This window comes from Solea senegalensis, linkage group LG16 (assembly GCF_019176455.1).
Source record: "Solea senegalensis isolate Sse05_10M linkage group LG16, IFAPA_SoseM_1, whole genome shotgun sequence".
Classification (NCBI taxonomy): Eukaryota; Metazoa; Chordata; class Actinopteri; order Pleuronectiformes; family Soleidae; genus Solea; species Solea senegalensis.
Window position 1 is genome coordinate 19,994,011 of NC_058036.1, and position 20,461 is coordinate 20,014,471.

The following is a 20,461-nucleotide window of genomic DNA, read 5'->3' on the forward strand; positions in this document are numbered from 1 at the left end:
ACAAGGAGTGCATCTCGCTTCCCCAGCTTCTCCAGCTTCTCAGAGCTACAGTACTGTCACAATATTGCCATAAATATCAAACCAGGGACACGATCAATATAAACATCGTTCTGTGTACTTATCATAATGTGAATTTTGAATATCCCTAATGAGCACAGCTGATTTTTCCCCTCTAAAGAGACACATCTATCTCTCCAATTTCAAATAAATGCACTGTGCACTTCCACATGACTCACTACTGCCATCCTCCCCTTCCTTCCTTCCTTCCTCTTTCATCCCTCCTTCCACCTCTCTACCTGGGGCCCGTGGGAAGAAGCCGAGTCTGGGAGCAGACAGTCTGCAGCTCTGAATAAATGTGTGAGAGGGAGAAAGGGGAAGGGAGGGCACATTAACAGGCTGAGGGAGGGAGGGAGGGAGGGAGTTGAAGGACATACATGCACAGTGAGTGTACAGAGAGCAAGGTACACAGTGAGAGAGAGAGAGAAACAGACAAGCATTTCTGGGCTAAAGACTGAAAAAAGGAGGGAGGAGAGCGGATTTTTAGCCTCCTTCAGTCCTCTCTCCCTCTCTCTCTCCTCCCACAGCACAAACACATGCTCATACACACTTCCTCTCTCCCTCTCTCTCTGATACACACACATACACACACTTGCTTTAGGGTACCACTCGGCTCTGGCAGTCCCCCTTTCTCTCCCTCTCTCTCTCTCTCTCTCTCTCTCTCTCTTTTGTTGTTTTTGCTATTGGTTAGTCTCAGCGGCAGCGCGGCGCGCGCCTCTATCGCTGGGGTGGGTGCACGTGTCTGTGTGTATGTGCATGTATGAATGAGTGAGTGTGTGTGTGTATGAGTCTGAGGAGGCAGTATGTGAAGGATGATACTCCCAGCACCCGGGTAAGTCACCTCCTTCCTTCCTTCCTTCTTTCCTTCCTCTCTCTCTCTCGCTGCCTCCCCTTTCCTCTTTTCTTTGAGCTTCTCTCTGATGTGCAGTCTCTCCAGCTCGCATGGGACTCTCTCTCTCTCTCTCTCTCTCTCTCTCTCTCTCTCTGTCTCTCTCTCTCCTCTGTGTGTGCCTTCCTCCCTCTCAGTGTTTTTCTGGATCTGCGTTAAACTGTTTCCTCCTCCCGACTGTGGCTCTCGCCATCTCTCTCTCTCTCTCTCCCTCTCTCTCTCCAGGCTGCGCCTCATTGGTGTGTCCTGATTCCCTTTTTCCATTAGGCTCCAGGCCCATTGGTCGCCTGCCTCCCAACCATTATCTCCACTTCTCCACCCCTCTCTGTCATCCTTCCTCCCTGCGCGCTCGCGCTCTCCCTCTGCCTGCCTCTCTCTCTCTCTCTCTCTCTTTCTCTCCTCCTCCTTCTTCTTCCCTCATTCCCAGTCATCTCGCAAGTCGTAAAAATGATTTACGTGCTGGAGGAGAGCAGAACTTTACAGTGAGCACAGTGAGTGACCGGGGGAGAGAGAGACGGAAGTGAAGGAAAGGCTGAAAAAAAAAGGGGGGGACAGGGAGCGCATTCGCGAGGAAAAGTTGAAAGAGAAGACTGCAGTTGGTAGGTAACTTGTTCCTGTTTCGTCTCGTGACTGCGTGACTGATGCAGATGCATCACAGTGCAAAGGCAGTGATTCATAATGAGATTTGATGACATAGATGCTCCATTGTTTAGTGTTAGGATTGTGAGACACTTGTGCAGGTGCAGTGGTTTTAATGGCAGAGAGAGAGAGACAGCGAGAGACAGCGGGACATGACTACTGTTGTGTTTATTTCTGATTATCATTGACTCTAAGTCTGATGTTTCCACTGCTGATAAAACAGGCGTCTGATAGTGACACTGATTTGGAAGTTTGTTGTGTGAGTTTGCAGCTGCTCGCATGGACGATGCTGCAAACTTCCTCTGTGTTGAATCATGAAATATGCACTTTTTTATGACTTATTATCTGAAGTTTGAAATGCTAACTTGATTTTATGATCATGTATTGACATTAGATGACATTTATTGTCAGTCTTTCTTGTTGTCTGCCCTGGACATCTGTGAGGAGACACTGTGATGTGTTCAGGGACAGTGAGCTGAGAATTTGAAGGTGCAAGAGTTTCAAATGCAGTGAAGTCTTCCCTGGAGTTGCACACGCTCATCACGGTGCAGCAGCCCCACCGCTCGCTGTGTCATCCTATACCTTCTTTTATTCTGCTTTGCAACAAAAGACAGTGCAGATGTTGCTGCTGCTCCTGTGGGTGGCATCTATATACTGTATACACACACACACACACACACACACACACACACACACACAGCTCCTTGCGTGTCACTTGCCCAAAAATGTGTCAGAATGAATTTTTCTCATGTAAACAAATGATGAAAGCAATATTTGGACACACGATGGCTGTGGAAACAACGTGTGTGTACAAATGCCAACACATTCATTCATTCATTCATTCATTAGAAATATTGGTGTTGTTGTGAAACAGTGGATGACAAACGTGAAGAGCGGCGAGTCGTCGTGTGCTGTGTCTTCCAGAGAGTTGTGTCACTTTATTGAGACAGTCCGGGCAAGCCGCTCAGCATGAAGACATGTTCTCTGGGATGTCCCTTTAACTGGATGAAGAGGGAGATGTCCTGCTTGTTAGAGGGAGACTTGGGTTTTATGTGCCGAGTGTGTGTGTGTGTGTGTGTCTGTGTGTGTGTGTGTGTGCCACCACGGTGCCTGATGTGCTTTGCTGAGCGAGCCGAGGACAGGCAGAGAGCTGAATGTGATTAAATTATGGAGGGAAAGCACGCTACCTGGGTCTGACTGAGACCAACATTGCGGGAACCTCCCTCCCTCCCTCCCTCTCTTTTTATCTTCTCTCTCCCTCTCTCTCCCTCTCTCTCTCTGTTATGAAAGTACAATAACCAAATCTCATATTCACAACAATAGTGTGAGCTGAAGAGGAGAGGAGACGAGGTGTTGATGGGGGCGCTGGACACACACCGTATATACTGACATACTGTACTTGGCCATTGTAATGTAATGTAATGTAATGTAATGTAATGTGCATTTTCATGTTATTTTCCTTCATTTTAAGCATTCGTCAGTGTCTCGTAGATGTAACTGTAGTAACATGAGGGAGAAATCCTGCAGAGTTTTGTTCATAACCTGAATTCTGTGCAGAGTCACTTGGATAAATGGGTAGATCCTAACGGATGAGCGGCAAGAAGAAAAAGCCTCCTGGGGATTCCTTTGCAGGAGTGGGTTGTGGGTGGTGGGTGGTGGGTGGTGGTGGTGGTGGTGGTGGGGGTTAGCTTCCATGTTAAATAGCTGGAGTTCATCTATGTAGTGCTTAGCATGTCTGAGCTACAACGACCATAGCATGACTCTGCGTTCATGCTAGACCGTCTGTGTAATCGTGGTCATTCGTGCGTTCACACAGAGGACGACGTGTGTTCCAAACCACATACAAACACATATACATACGTATGATGTTGCATTTGAATTATCATAGGAATATAAATCATTTTAGATTTAGGTTTCCACAAACAGAATTGGGTGAGAGGCCAGTGAGGGATTACATCCTCTTTTTTTGGTCCAATAGTAACTTTGACCCAGTTGTTGGAAAGGAAACATGCAGCTGCCCGGCTTTGCCTGGAGCAATTTTATTATTTTTATTTCCAGGGGGCAAAGAACAGACCAACAACCAATTAGAGCAATGAAACATGACATAGAAAAAAAAAAATGATGCGGCCAGAAACATTACTACGATTAAATAATTTAAGATGGAATTTTAGTTGAAGAAAGCGGATTATTGAAGTTTTATTGTGGAAATTCTTCATGGACATAAAACTGTAAAACGTAAATGTGAGGCAGAACATTCACAGCATGCACAGCGCAAAACATTATATTAATATCTATATTAAAGCTTCGTTATATTGATACTGAAGAAAATTATATCGCAATCGGTTGTAATTGTTGTCATTTTAGATAAATTACCGTCTTGATTCATACACATATATCACACGGTAATCATTTTTAAACGTGGTTTTATGTTATGTTTTACCCTCTGATATCGCAAATCATTCGCAATTAGATATTTACTCCAAATCATTCAATCCCAGCTGTTAGGCGGAGACTACTCTATGCAAGTTTTACTAAAAGATATAGGATTATAGAAAATAAAATAGTAATTTTTGAGTCATCTGCAGCTTGTGCTGTAGACTGTGCTATTCCTTCAGCTCCACACCAGGAGAGCTCATCACACTCGCTCCCCGCAGTGAAGGCTAAGACGAGCTTACAGAGCGGCCTTCCAACACAACTCGTCCTTGAAGTGAGACTGCGCTGCAGAAACACAAGCGCCGTCTTCTGCCGCCTTTCCTTACGACAGACCATAAATCTATCACGCAGCACCTGTGACTTGTATTTGTTGTCTATTCCTAACGTGTGCAAAGGCCAGAGGGAACAGACGTGTATCCCTGTGAACCCTTGTGAAGATACTGCGGGGAATCGATGTGATCTTCCAATCGGTCAGGCTAAGGCTGAGAGGGGATTGATCTATGCGAGCCGACACAATGTCAATACTGATGTCTATTCAATGTAAGATGTAGCTGCTCTTGTGTCCTTCACACATGCATCCTCGCTGCGCCGGCTGCTACAGGCTATTAATTATGGCACATTCATCACGCAGTCCCAAATTCGTGATTTGTAGCAAGCGCTGGGGTTATGTTTGGTGCTGCTGTAAATAATAACCAAGATACTAGAATCCTGACAGGGACAAGGTGAGAGTACTCAACAGTAATGTTTACAATTCATATCAAGCATTAATCAGCAATCGAGACAAAGAACCTGCTCTTCAGTTATTTTCAACACTATTTCATCTCAACTACAGTATAAGCTTAAATGTGAGGCTGGGTTGTGACTGGATTGGACTTTTGTTTCCTTTTTTCCACGCAGGCATATATTTGGCATGTTGGTCACAGCTCCAGTCTCTTCCTGCAGGACTGCTGACGGCGGCGTCAGCCGGTGTGAACTCGGCATCACGCCGCCGTACGTGTGTTTGTGTGACGGGCGCGCGCTCCTGAAGGACACCTGACTTTAGTCACTGTAGTAATAAATAATACTTTTAAAAAAATATATATATATAAATAAATAAATAAATAAATAATACTTTTACGACTTTCAGACGGAATATTCTGTGTGTCTGTGTATAATCACTTTAAAATGAAAACTGTTTGGACTTCAGTGACTTCAAACAGAAGTAGTACTTCTCGTTACCGTAACTCAGAGACCGCGTCAGCTGAGTTTGGCACAGCACCTCGCATGAACCTCATGATGAGGATAAAGTGGTAGAAGATTCAAGATTCAGATTCAAAGTGTTTATTGTCATATGCACAGTAAAGAAACACGTTTCCCTGTACAATGAAATTCTTACTTTGCTGTCCACTCAAAAACACCAGCATAAAGTAAAAAGTAAAAAAGAGATGCTTTTGTAAAAAAAGTATAAATATACATAAGAAAAATATAAATATTACAAAGAGACTAAAATAACATATATGCATAAAATAAATGTAAAAATAACTGTACATAAAGTGAACACAGATTTAAAGTGGCATGTTTCAGGTTTTAAAGTGACAGTAACAGATTAAAGTGACAGTGTAACCAGGTGACAGGATTATTGTAGTCCCGTTCAGCTGTTGAGGATTCTGATGGCAAAGATGGATGGATGGATGGATGGATGGAAGCAGAGAAACAGAGCTTTGCACTCATATACTTGTCATTACGGTAGAGCCTCTGCACGTCAGCTCGTTCCTAAACGGTCGAATAACTGCCAGATATCGAAAGTGAAAGTGATCTTGGAAAAAGCAGCAGAGAGGGGGCAGAAACACTCACTTATTCCACATTTTTTGACAATACTAATAAAAGCCATAAAATCAATATGAATCCAGGCAGCCTCATTATCTTGATGGTTATTTATTTTTTTTAGGAGCAGTATTTAGCAGTGGCTAATTTTCCTGACTTGACATTTATAGTTTGCGTTGCTTTTAAAGTAATAATATGACATGTGACAGGTTGAGGCATAGGTCTGGTTGTTTGTCCCTCCGGAGAGAGTTGGGACAATCGAGGGAATTAGGATGTGGATATCCCTTTAAGTTAGCTCAGGTGCCCCCTGCTTTGCACACACACATGCACATGCACACACACACACACAGACACACACCTCTGTGCTTTTCCTCAGGGAAAACATGATCTATCTCCTGGCGGGCAGGCCAATTAAAAACCAATCAGGCTACTTGAAGTGTGCTGGTAATGGGAAAGCCACTGCAGTGGAGGAAGTGGGTCTGATTAATGGACATTTTCACCTTGTGGCATAACAGCCTCCCACAGGCATCCATCACTGCAGGGGACGACTCTCACCTAAACACACTGACACACACACACATATGTTGTATAGAATGCAAGTGTCCCAGTATATGATGATGTTTGATGACGATAATCGTGTCTACTATTTGATAACCTGTTGAGATCATTGTTTTTTTTGGGGGGGAAAACACGTGGAAATGTGGCCGCAGCAGTGAAGGTTTCTTATTTACGAGCGCTAGTGTTGATGCTGCTGCTTATTTTTGATGTTTTCTCGGGTAAAACTCTGGACCTTCCCACGGGGAGCAGGCACAATTTCAGCGGCACAGTCAAGACTCTTTTGCTAAAAGGAGGAGTGAAACGGTGTGTTTGTGTCTTTCCCTCTGGTGCCATTGTAAGGCAGCAGGCATTCAAAGGGAAAGTATTAAACGGCGTGAGCGCGGTTTGTTCCATTTCAGGAGCTGCTGTGACCTACTTCACACAGCCAGGCAGCACGCTGTAAATAAGAATTTTCATAACCTGGCTTGGCCTTTTCCCATTAGAGGCAAGACTGCGCCTTGAAGAATATTACAAGGAGCGCAGGAGCAGCTGTTTGGAGCGCGGCTATGATATCATCAAAGCGCTGACCTTGACACGGCTCGTGTTGTCGTCACGTGATCACAATTAGTTTTAGTACTAGACTTATTGGGGAACTGCAGACCAGTGGTAGAACAGTGGTAAACGTTACCTTTTGCATGGTGACGCGGCGACACGCGCCGTTAAAGCTAAAGCTGTGCATCCATCAGGCTGTGGCTGAGAGACCAACTATTGGTGCTGAGGTCTTTTGTCTGACGGTGCAAAGAAGGACAATAAGTGAGTGGAATATTAAAGAAGACCCCGACTAATCATTTATAATTGCAGTTTCCTTATGTGTTACTGTGGAGAAGTAAACTTTTGGTGCAAGTTCTCTCTCTGCATGATTTGCACATACAGTACTTGTATAAATTCGCACCTGTTGACATTTTCCTTTCTCCAAACAATGGCAGGATGAATCAGAAAAGCAAACAACAACAACACCCGCCTCCTCCATCTCCAGCGCCGCAGCATCACGACACAAAGTCAAGCGCCGTCTTTGGTCCAACATACAAAGAGCTGAGTTAGGTTAATCCTGCTGCATGGGATCTATATAAGAAACTGAAGGAGGATAAAAAAAAAAAAGAATGAAAGAAAATAGCACTCTGCTTGACCAGTCTAGGAGAATGTGTTGTGATATTGAAAACAGATTACCAAATAGGCATCCATTATTCAACAGGGCAATCAGGGAGGGCACAATCTCCTTATTTATGCCAGCTCTGTAAATCAGATTTGTCGGTTTTGATCACTCTAAAATCTCCCAGTCACACGGCGGCAATATTGGCCGAATATTACACTGTCTAATGGGTAATTGATGACGGCGTGTGACACCGGTTGGAATGAATAGACGGCCTACAGGAGCAAGGAGGGGAGGAAAGGACAGAGGTGTGAGGAGATGAGATGACTCCTCAGTGTAGCGCCGCATTCAGCACGTCTCATGAGATCATGTCTTTCTTTCCACGGAGTGAGAGAGTGAACGTGAGCTCAGCGTAGGCACAGACGCTAAAAGTTGTTCTCCATATAATCAACAGAACAGTTTGGAATTCAGACGTTTTTATGTAAATTAAAGAAATATGTATATTAATATCTGTCGGTTCTCCCCCTTCTGCAGAGAAGCAGTGAAGATAAAAATGTACTTAAGATTTCAGTGAAGAGAGGCAGTATCACACATCACTTCAATTCTTTACACAAGTGGTACACAAAGTGTGGGCCGTGGCCTTCTAGTGGGCCGTGACGGCATCCTGCAGGTGGGCCGTGAAAGCTTATTACATATAAATATGTATTTATTTAATATTCAGTTTTGTAATTTTTAGGTAATAAAACAATACTATAGCACTTAAATTATGTGTTGTTTTTTATAGCAGGTAATATATTGTTTTTGTGTGTAAATATCCAGTGTCAGCCGGTCAGTGTACACGCCTAATATTTCAGTGTTTGCACTCAATATTAATTTGTTAATTGTTATTTATGTTGAAGGATAATTACACACTTATGAAGAGTGAAGCTAAATATTAACACGTAATAACCACATGCATGTGTATCCCCATGTTCATATATGTGGGAATTATTGATCCTGTTGGTCTCATTCAAGGGTCGAGGTCTGTCTGGGCCTCTGAGGATTTCCAGAATGGCTGCTTAACACTAAACTGTGAAGATGCTCCTGGATATCTCGTAACAACATGACTAGATATCCATCTACGCTGGTTTTCACCAGAAAAACTTAAAACGTTATCACAGAATTATAATACAAATATTTCAGATATTTTAATGCAAAAACTGTTTCATATTCTTGAATTCATTTATTGAATGAATGAAATGTTGTGTGTGTGTGTGTGTGGTGGACACAGTGGCAGGCAGCGTCTCTGTGAGGGTGGCCTGACCCCTGCCTTCAGCTCCACTTCACAGGACAGCAGCAAACGAGAGGTGTCATCACATGACAGCACGCTGCTCCTCTTTAGGACCACACACACACACACACACACACACACACACACACACACAGTACATGAATACATGTAAATACACGTGCAAATGTATCCGCTCAGATGTGCACAGCATGCGAGTTCAGCTGAAACTGCACACGGTTTCATACACAACGCTGCAGATCAATAACTTTTCTTCACGAACGTGCGCCGTGTTTGTTCAGGAAACAATGACTTGGTTTGGGCGTCGACCGCCCGGTGCCGCCGCCGCGCTTTGTCGCTTTGTCTCGCCCTGAAACGTCAAACTGAGACACAGAAAGGATTGTGTTGGACAACAATCGTGGCACACTCACAGGTTTTGATTTGGCTCCTCTTTGTGTGTGTGTGTGTGTGGCGTCAGAACGATTCTATAAATTGGAAAGGCCATTTGAGTTTCGATAATCCGTCGTCCTCCCGTGTGCATTTGAGGTACATCGATTGCTGTGTTTTCCGAGTCCACTTTTTTTCGGAGTTGTTTGTGGTGTGACATTTTGTCAGAGAAGCTCCGCGGTCGGTTCAATCCATCGCATTCTGGCAAGACGGTGCAAACTCAGATTAAAATACACAGAAAATACACTTTGTTGCTGCCTTTAGGGGAAAAAAAGAGAATGAGACTTGAAGTAATTAATGTTTGAAATCTTTTGACAGATGTGAAATAAAGGTTGATTGCAATGGTGAAGATGAAAACAATAGCTGAAGCCTGTGATTGCACTGAATAACACGACTATGAAAGACGACGACGGTGCTCTCTGGTCTAAAAGTGGGTTTTTAATCAACAAGTTTTATTTTTGAATTAAAACATAAAAAATTAGAGAATGTCTTAACGCGTCACGTTTCTGTTTCTGCGCTCGAAGGAGGTGGAAAAATAAAACGGGACTTTTAGTGATCGGGTAAATAAAAGACCGAGTTTTCTTCAGATATTGATAAAAACTCCCAGTATTTGCTTTGATGGAAACAGATAAATGCACATTTTTCTCTCACTGAATATTTGAAAATGTGGTTCAAATTTGCACGACGTTGTTTTAATGGAAGCCGGACTTGCCGTTCGTGTACTTCATTATTTAGACTCAAATGAAGAAATGTGGATTTCTGTGTTTGTGCGTCATGCACATGCATGTCTACGTACAGTACGAACATGCGAGTGAGCGTCGCATGAGACGAGAGGCGCCGCTTGTTAAACCAGGGCCGTATCCACCTGCCACCTGGATGAATCCTCAAACGAGACCCAGTGAAACCGCTGACGAGGCACCCCTGGGCCTCCCCCCCCCCACACACACACACACACACACACTCTCCTCACATACCCTCTCTCTGTCTGTCATGTTGCTTTATCTCAACCTGCGTCACCGTCTCTGTCTGTGATCACAGACTCTCCGCGACACCTCCGTCTCCTGTCTCTCATCCCTCCATCTTTTTCCCTTCCCCGGCTGCAGCACTCCATCCCTCTCTCTCATGTGGTTGTTTTCTGTAACTGGATGTTTTCCTGTCCTCGTAGATGATTAGCTCAGAGGTAACTTGGAAATGGTGGAGTTTGTGTGTGTGTGTGTGCAAGTGTGGGCTTCATTTCTTCCTCTGAGTTCAGTGGTTAATGAGGGGGATGGATCACGTATTTACTGTGAACAAGAGGGATGCCACCAGTTCTCGTACCCCCTCACCAACTGTGCCCCACAGTCACATGCATAATAAACCAGGCCCACTGTCTCCACGCTGTGGTGGTGTGTTGTGTGATCTCGTAGAAAATGCACGAGACGTTTGAAGCGCTGCTCTCTGAGCTGGATTCTCATTCCGCCTTTCATCGCAGCGATGTATTCAGGTCACTGCTAGGTCTCTGTGAAGATGCTCCTCCGCTTTGCCCGTGCCAAGTTCCCCCGATCTCGTTCATTTCACCTAAATCTGTGTAGCCCCCCGTCCTTAATAAACAGTCCGACACGCTTTAGTCCTCCGGTCTCAGCCCTCGTCGCCGCTCGCTCCCCAAAAGATGCCACTGCCCTGCTCGTGTAAGTGACCTAATTTTCCTGCTCGGCCCAGCGTTTTTCTGATGTGAGCCGTTCCAAAATAGCTTCGCTACAGCAAAGCGTGGCAAACTCATTTCCATCTTGCATAACAGGGACCAAACAAACCCCCCCACCGCCCCCTCCCTGAGCTCCACGGTGGGACAGCAAACACTCTCACAGGGTGAATATTAGATTCTCCCCCTTCGTAATATGAGGATAATATTAATTTTGCTAATTCACTTTCTTATTTCTATTCAGTCTGTGTCAGAGTGCAGGAGTGGGAGCAAGGATGTAGAGAGCAAGTGCAAAGGAAAGGAAACGTATCTCAACATTATTTCATCTTTATGTTGAAACAACAGCATCACAATCACAACATGAGACACGCGTCGACGATGACATTACTGCACGTTATTAATGACCGCGCGTCTCTGCTCCCTGTCATTGAATTGGCTTTGGATGGAAATAATGAGGAATTGGAGGTTTGGAGAGAGGAATCATTATTTTACCCGTGGCTGCTGTGCTTCTTATCAAGGTCTGTAGGGCACTTCACAAAGCTAATGTAGAGAAATGGAAACAGATGGAAGGCATGATTATTTGATCTGCAAAGAGCTCTTGGTGGGCTTTGTAGGAACTGGACTAGACTCCTTAAAGGCAAGAGAGTGGCGTGTGTACTTTGTGCGTGTGTGCGTGCACGCTGAGGGAAGTGGCTGTTTTTGTTGTTTGTGTGCACGTGCGAGTGTATTTGTCCATCTGTTCCCATGCTTGTGTGCAAACACACATGCCTGCATGCATGTGTGTTTGCACACTCCCCTAATAACAATGAAATGATTAGTTTCACATGCCAAACATATGGTCGTCTAATTACGATTGAGCACTAAACGGCGATACAGGTGGAGGAAGCTCACTCAGACACACAGTGGTCACAATCAATGCTACGTAGCCTACTGTGCATGTAGAGTGTGTGTGTGTGTGTGTGTGTGTTGTATACCTCACTATCCTGCATGTGCAGCTGCGTGAGTTGTTGTTGTGTGTGTGTGTGTCTGCTGCATCTGTGTGAGTCTGTTGTTCGTGTGTGTGTGTGTGTGTGTGTGTCTGCTGCATCTGTGTTTATTTGTGTGTGTGTGTGTGTGTCTGCTGCATCTGTGTCTGTTGTATGTGTGTGTGTGTGTGTTGTGTGTCTGCTGCATCTGTGTGTTCGTTGTTGTTGGTGTGTGTGTGTGTGTGTCTGCTGCATCTGTGTGTGCGAAGTCGTTGTTGTGTGTGTGTGTATGTGTCTGCTGCATCTGTGCAGTTGTTGTTGTTCGTGTGTGTGTGTGTGTGCTGCATCTGTGTGTGTGAGTTGTTGTTGTTTGTGTGTGTGTCTGCTGCATCTGTGTGTGAGTCGTTGTTGTTCGTGTGTGTGTGTCTGCTGCATCTGTGTGTCTGTTGTTGTGTGCGTTGTTGTGTGTGTGTGTGTCTGCTGCATCTGTGTGTGTGAGTTCATGTGTGTGTGTGTGTGCTGCATCTGTGTGTGCGAGTCGTTGTTGTTCATGTGTGTGTGTGTGTGTCTGCCATGCTTTACATAGGGTTTTACCTTTAAAATAAATGGGCATCAATAATTCAACGTTTAATATGCCCTCAACTAAAAGCCTCTCTCTACAGTATAGGAACTTTGCCAGTCCTGTAATTATTTCACAATAAAAGCCTTTGGTGAAGCATATTAATGGAATGCTTTTGCTTTGAAATGGGTAGAGATGGTGTTTAGATCATTTTGATTTGCTTTGAAGAGCACACAGGCAGCGGCAACATGTTACCACAGTGTGTGATGCAGACAGCATCTCTGCTCACACACACATACACTGGTCATTTCTTTACCTGTAGGCAGCGGCAGTTTGATTTGCTTCTATGAAGAGCACTCCATTCTGAAATGTTCATTCACAGATACACTTTTGCTGAAATGCTTTCTCGGAGCTCAGCTCCCACCTGCCACACACACGTGCACACACACGTGCACACACACACACGGCGTGCATGCTGCGTCCTGTGTCTATGTATTCAGCCATGCACAGACAGACACCGGCGTCGGTGCGTCTGATGTAGCAGGTGACTCTCCCCAAAAAGATTTCAACTGTGAAAAGTAATAAACACACATCAAACACACTTTGGCATGTGGTTCGCTCGCTCATTCAATTGATCTCGCTGCAATGCTAAAGCTGTTACCATGCCTCTACACACAGTGTTCACAGCTGCAGTAGCACTCCCATATATTAGCACTAGATTGGCCTTGATGTGACAGCGAGACAAGCACATATAACAAGCTTCTGTACGGCAGATAAAACCAGACCACGCACACACACACACACACACAGGCAGTACAGTTACACATATGCATGCTCTCTGACACACACACACACACACACGTGCCCATGTTCACAGGGTAGGCTACATTATCACATGTGGTTCCTTGTCAGGCAAAGGGTCGGAGGACGTGGCTTGCTGGTGTGTGTGTGCGTGACTGGGGGGGCCCACACCTGTCAGGATTACTCCAAAGACAGGGCGGTGATGCTCTCTGACAGCTGTGTGTGTGTGTGTGTGTGTGTGTGTTCCATGACCGTTTGGATGAGTCACTGTTGTGCCTCTGCTGCTATGTTCCCCAGAGGACCCTCTAGTGTCTGACTGGTGTTTTCAGTGTGTGTGTGTGTCTCTGTGTTCAGACCCTATTAACAGCTGGACTCTTACTCACACAGTAAACAAACACCATCAACGTCTTTAGCGATCCAGTTTTCCCGTATAGTTTTTCCAAATATGCAACACGTGCAACCCCTCGACTGCTGCACGTTTGTGTCCGTAACGCAGCGGTCTGCTTTCTAGAGCTGCAACTAACCCTTATTTTCATAATCGCTTCATCTGTGGATTATTTTGGTCCATAAAATATCAGAAAACCTTAAAAAATGTTGATCGGTGTTCGTCCAACCTGGAAATGATGATGTGCTCAAATGTCTTGTTTTGTCCACAAACGAAAAAGATTCACTTTTAATGATTTCTTTGTTCTCCGGAGCAAAGAAATGAAGAAAATATTCACATTTGAGAAGCTGAAACAATCGGAAATCTCATTTTAATCATGAAAAAAGTGTCTGGTAACTAAATGTCTGGGAGGAGACGACCACTTTCTGGGTGCGAGCCGCAGACGCCACATCCTTCAGACCCGGTGTTATATGGAGCCGCTTTACCCTCGCGTGCCTTCCAGCAGCACATGCATTTGGCTGAAATATTCAGCCCAGCTCCCAGCGTTACCTTGCATGTATAATTACCGGATATGCTGCCTGCCGCTGATAACTCTCCCAAACAATGTTTGAAGGGGGGGGAAGGCGGCGATGAATTCCCAATGAAGTGTGAAAAAGACTGATTAAAATTGCTGTGGTCAAAAGCCAGCGCACCAGTGTGTTCTGCTCTCGTGGACCAGGGGAGATGGAGAGACAGGCTCTGCGGTTGAGATAGCTTGTCTTTCTCTTTTTTCATCAGTCCTATGCCGTGCATGAGGTTTGATATTTGTTTTTCTATTTTGGTCAACGGCAGAAATCGTGCCTGCCTATATTTTCTCTGTTTGTGTGTTTTGTAGCTGAGCTGTGGTTAAAGAGGCAGGAACAATGTTTCCTGCGTTCCTTAAACACAGTTCCGGCTCAGAAAGGGTTGGATGTGCAGCACATGTATGACTCACCAGTAATAACACCAATAATTTACTCAAATATCTAAGCCAGTCACACGGCAGCAAACATAGGTTATATATATATATATATATATATATATATAGATAAATATTTACTGAATATCCTCCTGGGGCTGATACTTGCTTATAATGTTAGCAGTTCATGGTCTCAGTCTGATTTTGTATAATTATTTAGAGGAAAACGGACGATAAGTCACGGCACATGCGACTAACAGCTGGCATTGTCCGATTAAACGAGTTGACAGATCTGGAATCTTCCAAATGAAAGTCATTGTTGCTGCAGGATTTTTAACACACAACCATCTCCAGAAGATAGAGAATTGTTGTCGAGTTGGCAAAAAAAAAAAAAAAAGCTTTGTTGATGCCAAATATGGGAAGACTATAACCAGACGGGACTGAGACGACTGAAAGGCAACAGTGACTCAAATAACCACCAGTTTATAACCAAGATACACAGAAGACCATCTCACTGGACTACATGTAGAACCTCAAAGCAAATATATATAAAAACCAGAGTGTTCCAGAGTGCCCAGGTGCCCAGGAGCCTATTTTCAGAGGAAAAGCAGGGAGGGAGCGGGGGGGTGGGTTTTGGGGGGGTGGCGTCTCATTCCAGGCGTGTGGGCGTCGAGCTCACGGCACCTAATTACAGCCCTGGCTCCTACAGCCTGCCTGCATCTCCCTCAGCCCCCATGTTTGGGTGCATCTTCCCTGGCAGAGTCAGATGATACGCTCCCCTTCGTCTCCAAAGCTTTGGTCTCGGGAGGGCTCCACCTCAGCACAAAGCACGGCTGTGTCTGATTAGCCGGCTTAAATGAGATCCCCAGTTAACTGGCTATATTGTCATTCTCTTTGTTGACAGTTATGAGATGGGCTGCCAGACAGACACCCGGTATGGCCAGCTCATTAGCTTGATCAGGAGATTTCTTTCTCATGCCTAACAAACACTGGCATTGCAGATCTGCAGGGACCTCATTTAGACTATTCTAGTTAAGGAACTAGTAAGCCAGCGAGATCGCTAACTGTGGACTTTTGTGTTCACATTGAAAAGCCTCCCCTTCATTTCCTGTACACCGATGTATACTTAAATAATTGGTAGTTATTAGTGAGCTTGCCCAAAGAGGAGCTGGGTAGCAGCTCAACCCTTTCCTCCCTAAAATAACTGCAATTGTCTTTCATCTCATTTGAGGGGATTAAAAGGGAGGAAGAGGATGAACGGTGAAGGAGAAGAGGCAAAGGAAAGAGAAGGCAGTCATGCAACATTACAGATAGAGAGGCAGAAGTGATGCCTCTCTATCTGCAGCCAACCATTACTTTCATCATGAATCGATGCATCGAGTACTTGTTTGGTCCATAAAATGTTGGAAAACCTTAATCGTGTGTTGTCCACAAACCAAAATGACTCAGTTTTGATGATTGCTTTGTTAGAATGAGCAAAGAAACCAGGAAATATTCACATTTAATTATTGAAAAAACACTCTAATCGATGAATAATCAATTAATTGAATAATCTTTGCATATATATAGAGATATATATATCTCTATATATAAAGCTGGCTGGCTGCTGTGCACAGACAAGGAGAGAAATAGACGAGAGTGAGCGAGGGGGGGGGGGTGGTAGAGAAAGAGAGCAGGATGCAGACTGTGTTTGCAGAAACAGAGGGAATACAAAAGGAAAAGGAGGAGAGAGAGGAAGAAACAAAGGCTGACACAGATAACATCTATCAGAGCAGCAGAAATATGGGCTGGGTTTACCATTATAAATAGAGAGATACCCACACACCCCCTCCCACCTCATCCCCAGTTTAGCATTCCCGTCCAAAAGCTGGGAACCACTAACTGGGCCAATCCACAACAGGGATTAGCTATCGAGCTGCAGAGGCATTTAAATATGCTCATAGAAAACCCCATGCTGTATGTGGGAGTGACTGTAAACACAAACACATACTGAGGTGTCAGAAAAACACAAGAAAGAAGTACAGGCATTACTGTATTCTATATTTAAAATGAATGATTTATACTATAGATCCTTGTATAGAACGGACAAAGAGAATGCAGCGTTGTAGCATTAAATTCACAAAAATATCATCATTAAATTACTCGTCTACCGCACAGAAAACCTAATGAATCCAGTAACACATTAGCACAGTTGTGTAAATGTTAACAGGTGTACATGGTCTGTGTACATTATCAGTATCAGTTCCTCTTTGAAAGCTGTGACTTGCAAAATAAGGAATAGATTGAAATTCCCCGGCTGTGGACAGTGTCGCAGGTCAAAAGGTCAGCACCACTGAAAAGGGAATTACAAACGACTCTCATTTCACCGTATGTGTAACTTCAAAGACCCTTAAACCGCAGCACACTTGTCCACCCCCTCCTCTGCCTCCCTTTTTCTTTTGTTCTACCTCGATTAGACTCGTCCTTGACTGTGAGAGCGAGCGAGCGAGTGAGCGGTGCAGCCTTTGGTTGAGAGAAGCCAGTGGAACACGCGCTGGCTTTCCTGTTGAGATGAGAATTAGCGAGGACATCGGGGAGGGGGGGCGGGGCACGGGGGGGTTCTAGAGAGAGGAGACCGCCTCTTTCAATTCGGCAAACATATTCCTAAAGCCACGAAGAGCTGCGAACGAGACGGGCAGAGCATTAGCAGGATGTTGGCGTGATGACTAAGCGTCTGAAGACAGGGGAGAGCTCCGGGCATCTTGTTTGGAAAGACAGTGAATGAAGAGACATTGTCTGCCAAATAAGAATTCATCAGAAATTGTGGTGCATCGTTCCCTGCGATGTTCTGCAGCTTGACAAACTGCTCCTCGTTGAAGAATGGCAAGTTGGTATTCATTATACCAACTGTAAATTAGGGCCGCAACGATTAATCAACTACTCAATTCATCAACAGTTTTTTTTTTTTATAATTGATTTATTGCTTCAAGTGTATTTTTTTCTGTATAATGAGTTCAGCTTCATAAATTTGAGTATTAGGGACGAGCAGATACAATCAGGGGAGATAGATACTGAAATAAAACATGAATGTGAGTGACAGGTGCACATGCTGTCATCATGTAATAATAATAACAATAATAATAATAATAACTCCATTAGATTTGAAAAGCAGCAACAGTTTTTAAAGCTGCTGGTTATGTCTTCAGCACTAAGATGTTATTCATAAGTCAGTATGATAAGAAATGTAAACATTACTCATACTTGAGTCTGAGTGACCGGTATCTGACACAATCAAGTGGTATCAATCAGTTTTTGATCACAATCACAAAAACAACATGCTTATTATTATTATTATTATATTATTACAAAACGGGGACTTGTATTCTGAAAATACTGCTTTTAATGTTGTGAAATAGAACACACACACATTCAGCGCCAGTATAGATATAAAATATAACAGTATTTTAAGAGGTTCATGTTCAAAGACACTTTTTTATGTGCAATAAATTCCATTTGTTTCTAGTTCAAGTCAAAGAGTGATGTTGGAAATAATCTGGAAATCATTTTGAACCCTAATAATTGTAATAATTATTTTTTTTGCATAATTGAGCAGCTCTAGGATAATTAGATTTTGAGGTTTGGGAAACAACAGTTAATCTTTTTTTTTTATAAAAACAAACAAACAAACAAACATGAGTAAATGGAGAGACTAAATGACTGATTTGTTGCAGCCATAACAAGATCGAGTGATTGATTTCCACTTCCTCTTTGGGAGTGATAATATTATTTTTCTGGGGGAAATCGAATGAAAGAAGCAGATGTTCAACTAGGGCTGAACAATGTGGGTAAAATATGGAATTGTGATTTTTCTGACATAATTCTATTGCAGTTTCCATCATGATTTAACTTTTTAAGTCCAGCTTTAGTTTGATATTGTGTCAAAGATTTATTGCCACACGAGGTTCCATCGAAATGTTAACTACTATTTACGCCAATGCAAGAATGAGAAGTGAAAGATATTCATTGTTTCTATTCTCATTAAATTGGAGAAGAATTTGAAGAATCAAAAATTGATTTTAATTTGAAAATTTGGAAAGGAATAATTGTTCAGCCCAGACACCAACGTCAGCAAAGCTTGATGAAACGGACGTGAGCACCAGCTGCTGCTATAGAATGTTTGTCATTTTCAAACCACCTGGACAGACAGACAGGTAAACGGGGAGACAGACAGACGAGCAGGCGTACAAATAGAGACACAAACAGATGACAAATAGACAGGCAGATAGTCGGGCAGATTGGCAGAGCGGCTGACAGCCTGGCCGCAGAGTGGTATTGGCGAAAAAAGAGTGGCTGGCAGGCAGACAGGCAGATGGACAGGCAGGCACCCATGCACACAGACAGAGACAGGGACGCAGACAGACAGGAGGACTGGAGGAGGAACAGACAGGAAGACTCACTGCAAGAGAGAGAGAGAGAGACACACACGTGTGCAGAGCGGCAGACAGACAGACAGACAGACAGGCGAGCAAGGAGGAAGCCAGACAGACATGCTCTGTTGGTAGCGGGACAGGCAGTTGGCGTAGGAAGGAGGCACGGGGACAGCAAGTGCCTCTGGCAGAGAGCAAGAGGGAGGGAGACCGAAATAGAGGAAGATAAGAAGTGAGAGGGAAAGATGGAGGGAGGAGAGAGAGAGAGAGGGAGGGCAGGGGGGGTGAGGTCAGTGCACGGCTGGCTGGCTGACTGTTGATCTGTGGCACTGGGCTGGCAGGAGAGGATCCTCAGGGAGAGAGCTGCTCCACACAGCCTGCGTACTACATTCCCCCAGCCGGCCACCCATCCCTTCATCCCTCCATCCCCCAGCTGGGGTGAAATGACAAGCCAATAAAAGGGGGGAGGGGGGGTGTAATGGTGGCATGGAGAAGTGAAAGGAAAGAAATGTACACAAAATTAGGGAGAGAGGGAGAAAAACATGTATAAAGGGAGGATCTCTCCTCGTCTTATCTCCTCTCCTCTGCCACACATTTGAAGGACATTATGTCAGCACTGGCTCACACATGTGGCTCGACATGCATCCCATGGCTTTCGTGAGCGGTGGCGTGCGATATTTGTGGTGCCGCTCGTGTGATAGCGGCGTCAACTGATTTCACAGATAAACCCGAGTATTCACGCGGCTAAAAATAAGCCTCACCTGCTCCTCGGGTTTACGTCCATGTATCTTATTCACGCTCACTACTGCACTCCTCATTGAGGAAATTACGCAATTCTTTTGACAATGAAATGATGGAGGCAGCAAAAAAAAAAAAGAAAGATGTAAAAAAAAGGTGTCATTTTTCAAAACAGAATCAAAGCTGTTACTGGCATGTGTCGTCTAATATTCCCTGATCATATTTCCAGACCAGTCGAGATGAAACTCATCACTTATCGGTGCTTGTGGAGGTTTTTTCAGGTCACAGACGAAACGCTAGAGTATTATGGTCGTTTTGATTTACCCCCGTGTTTGTACAGCTGGAATACTGAATCAGTGTGTCGATATGTGAGTCCAGGAGCTGAGGATTTTGTTTTTCATGACTCTCTCTCTCTCTCTCTCTCTGTCGGCTGGAGTTACACAAGGTTAATGTTACAGCCGTGTGTGTGTGTGTGTGTGTGTGTGTGTGTGTGTTTTGCTGCAGGCTGCAAAGCTGCTCCAAGTGTCCATCTGCCGAGTTCACAATCCACCTGAGCCCACTCACACATGCACATGTGTGTGTCCTCCTCCACAAACCCCGCCCCCAACACAAACACATGCACACATGTGCCCCGATACACACACGCGTCTCACACATACCTGCACACGGCGCGCTCTCCTGCTCTCAGTCCTGTTCACGTTTGTCTTCGTTCTCCGAGTCATTTGCATAAAAACATCCCACCCTTTCTCAAGCTGTCACCTTGATGTAGC

At 44.4% G+C, this 20,461-nt stretch overlaps 1 protein-coding gene across 8 annotated transcripts in view; it reads left to right on the forward strand.

Moving 5' to 3' along the window:
- Positions 1–605: 605 nt before the first annotated feature.
- Positions 606–20,461, forward strand: part of myt1lb (myelin transcription factor 1-like, b) — an 89,206-nt gene continuing 69,350 nt past the window's right edge. For 3 of the 8 annotated variants that reach the window (XM_044047185.1, XM_044047187.1, XM_044047186.1), the window contains exon 1: positions 1,089–1,545. The gene's annotated coding sequence lies outside the window, so the exon portion shown is untranslated. Of the gene's footprint in view, positions 890–1,083; positions 1,546–20,461 lie in introns of those variants that run through there. The other 5 variants (XM_044047181.1, XM_044047183.1, XM_044047182.1 and 2 more) reach the window with 4 other exon arrangements.